Source organism: Panulirus ornatus, chromosome 15 (genome assembly GCF_036320965.1).
Source record: "Panulirus ornatus isolate Po-2019 chromosome 15, ASM3632096v1, whole genome shotgun sequence".
Taxonomy (NCBI): Eukaryota; Metazoa; Arthropoda; class Malacostraca; order Decapoda; family Palinuridae; genus Panulirus; species Panulirus ornatus.
This window is the reverse complement of record NC_092238.1, coordinates 17460065-17464148: the sequence shown is the minus strand read 5'-3', so window position 1 is coordinate 17464148 and position 4084 is coordinate 17460065.

The following is a 4084-nucleotide window of genomic DNA, read 5'->3' as shown; positions in this document are numbered from 1 at the left end:
AGAGGGGAAGTAATAACAGGTAGTAATGAAGTGAAAAGGAGATGGAATGAGTATTTTGAAGGGTTGTTGAATGAGTTTGATGATAGAGTGGCAGATATAGGGTGTTTTGGTCAGGGTGGAGTGCGAAGTAACTGGTTCAGGTAGAATGGATGGCTAAGAGAATAGAGGCAGTGAAGTTTTTGTGGAAGATGAAATGTGGGAAGGCGGCGGGTTTGAATGGTACTACAGTGGAATTTATTAGAAAAAAGAGGTGACTGTGTTGTTGATTGGTTTGTAAGGATATTCAATGTATGAATGGACCACGGTAAGTGCCTGAGAATTGGCGGAATGCTTGCATAGTGCCACTGTACAAAGGTAAAGGGGATAAAGGTGAGTGTTGAAACTACAGAGGCATAAGTTTGTTAGGTATCCTTGGAAATTATATGGGAGGGTATTGATTGAGAGGGTGAAGGCATGTACAGAGCATCAGATTTGGGAAGAGCAGTGTGGTTTCAGAAGAGGTAGAGGATGTGTGGATCAGGTGTTTGCTTTGAAGAATGTATGTGAGAAATACTTAGGAAACAGATGAATTTGTATGTGGCATATATGGATCTGGAGAAGGCATATGATAGAGTTGATAGAGATGCTTTGTGGAAGGTCGTAAAAGTATATGGTGTTGGAGGTAACTTGCTAGAAGTGAAAGTTTTAGCCAAGGATGTAAGACAATTGTGCGAGTAGGAAGAGAGGAGAGTGAATCATTTCCCAGTGAATGTCGGTCTACGGCAGGGATTTGTGATCTCCCTATGGTTGTTTAGTTTGTTTATGGATGGGGTGATTAGGGAGGTAAATGCAAGAGTTTTGGAGAGAGAGGCGAGTATGCAGTCTGTTGGCGATGAGAGGGCCTGGGAAGAGTCAGTTGTTGTTCGCTGATGATAAAGCTTTAGTGGGTGATTCGAGTGAGAAACTGCAGAGGTTGGTGACTGAGTTTGGAAAAGTGTACGAAAGGAGTAAGTTGAGAGCAAATGTGAAAATGAGCAAGGTTATTAGGTTTAGTAGGGTTGAGGGACAAGTCAATTGAGATGCAAGTTTGAATGGAGAAAATTGGAGGAAGTGAAGTGTTTTAGATATCTGGGAGTGGACTTGACAGCGAATGGAACCATGGAATCGGAAGTGAGTCACAGGGTAGGGGAGGGGACGAAGATTCTTGGAGCGATGAAGAATGTTTGGAAGGAGAGAACGTTATCTCGGAGAGCAAAAATTAGTATGTTTGAAGGAATAGTGGTTCCTACAATGTTATGCGGCTGCGAGACATGGGCTGTAGATAGGGTTGTACGGAGGAGGGTGGATGTGTTTGAAATGAAATGTCTGAGGAAAATATGTGTTGTGAGTTGATTTGATCGAGTAAGTAATGAAAGGGTACGAGAGATATGTGGAAATAAAAAGAATGTGGTTGAGAGAGCAGAGGGCGTGTTGAAATGGACATATGGAGAGAATGAGTTAGGAAATATTGTCAAAGAGGATATATGTATCAGAGGTGGAGGGAACAAGGAGAAGCGGGAGACCAAATTGGAAGTAGAAGGATGGAATGAAAAAGATTTTGAGCGATCGGGGCCTGAACATACAGGAAGGTGAGATGCGTGCAAGGAACAGAGTGAATTGGAACGATGTGGTATACCGGGGTCGACGTGCTGTCAAGGACTGAACCAGGGCATGCGAAACGTCTGGGGTAAACCATGGAAATTTTTGTGGGGCCTGGATGTGGATAGGGAGCTGTGGTTTCGGTGCATTATAAATGACAGCTAGAGTCTGAGTGTGAACGAATGTTGCTTTTTTTTTTTTGTCTGTTTTCCCCCGTGAAGCAAGGGATAGCGAAGATGTTTCATGTGGGGCGGGATAGCACCAGGAATGGATGAAGGCAAGCAAGTATGAGTATGTACATGTGTATATATGTATATGTCTGTATGTGTGTATGTAAATGTATGTATATGTGTATATGTTGATATGTATATGCATATGAGTGTATATGTGCATGTAGAAGGGTTTATGTATATATATGTATATGTGAGTGGATGGGCCATTCTTTGTCTGTTTCCTGGCGCTACTTCCCTGACGAGGGAAACGGTAATCGAGTATAATGAATCGATAGATAAATAGATACTTCTGCAGCCACCACTAGGTGGCCGTTATGGCCACGATACTTCTCCAGCCACGACCAGGGAGCTGTGATATAAACGATACTTCTCCAGCCATCACCAGACGAGGTGTTATATCCAAGATACTTCTCCAGCCATCACCAGACGAGGTGTTATATCCAAGATACTTCTCCAGTCACCACCAGGCGAGGTGTTATATCCAAGATACTTCTCCAGCCATCACCAGGCGAGGTGTTATATCCAAGATACTTCTCCAGCCATCACCAGACGAGGTGTTATATCCAAGATACTTCTCCAGCCATCACCAGACGAGGTGTTATATCCAAGATACTTCTCCAGCCTTCACGAGGCGAGGTGTTATATCCAAGATACTTCTCCAGCCATCACCAGGCGAGGTGTTATATCCAAGATACTTCTCCAGCCATCACCAGGCGAGATGTTATATCCAAGATACTTCTACAGCCATCACCAGGCGAGGTGTTATATCCAAGATACTTCTCCAGTCACCACCAGGCGAGGTGTTATATCCAAGATACTTCTCCAGCCATCACCAGGCGAGGTGTTATATCCAAGATACTTCTCCAGCCATCACCAGGCGAGGTGTTATATCGAAGATACTTCTCCAGCCATCACCAGGCGAGGTGTTATATCCAAGATACTTCTCCAGCCATCACCAGGCGAGGTGTTATATCCAAGATACTTCTCCAGCCATCACCAGGCGAGATGTTATATCCAAGATACTTCTCCAGCCATCACCAGGCGAGATGTTATATCCAAGATACTTCTCCAGCCATCACCAGGCGAGGTGTTATATCCAAGATACTTCTCCAGTCACCACCAGGCGAGGTGTTATATCCAAGATACTTCTCCAGCCATCACCAGGCGAGGTGTTATATCCAAGATACTTCTCCAGCCATCACCAGGCGAGGTGTTATATCCAAGATACTTCTCCAGCCATCACCAGGCGAGGTGTTATATCGAAGATACTTCTCCAGCCATCACCAAGCGAGGTGTTATATCCAAGATACTTCTCCAGCCATCACCAGGCGAGGTGTTATATCCAAGATACTTCTCCAGTCACCACCAGGCGATATGTTGTATCCACTAAACTTCTCTAATCACTATCAGGCGAGCTGTTATATCCAAGATACTTCTACTCCCACTACCTGGAGATAAGTTATATAGTATCCACGATATAAAAACACAGCTCTTGCAAGATTCTAAAATAATTCCATTATAGTGTTAACCCCTCATTGTTAATCTTACCGACGGTTCTTTATACAAACTCTCCTTATAACGTTCTATAACGTTTTATCTTACAATTGAGCCATTCAGTGTCCACCTTAGTCCCAAGCTAACTTTCTTTAGGAGTAATTACGTTTAGCTGTTTATGCTAACTACTCATCTATAATCCGGTGTCCAGCGGAATAACTTGACTGACTCCAATTTCATAAGCTCTCCATTATACTGCAGTATCATCATTATTTTAGTTATTCTTAAAATAATTTGAAATGGTTGGCAGGAAAGTATGAATTACGTTACACTAGGGATCTGCAGTATCGTCTGACTGACATACACATTTAGCTGCTGTTAACCCGATGTGAAGTGCGGTTCCATATTCAAAAGAACCGTAGAGAACGAAGCATCTGACATTCAAATACAGTTTCATAAGCAATATCTCAGAATGGGGTTCGAACCGGTAACCGTCTGAGTCTCATCTAGGGCACAGCTGACAAAGTTAACACTCTCCGCGATACATCGTTCACCATATACAAGCGATAACCACGTTAAACTATATACGTCAAGGTACGTCATACATGCGTTACATACGGCAAACAAAAGCCGAGTCCTGGAAAAGCTGTTGCTGGTTCAAGATTCACAAAGTTTCGAAACCCTACCCTGATACACCACCACCGCTTGGGGTTCGAAGTAGATTCAACACATCGAAATTT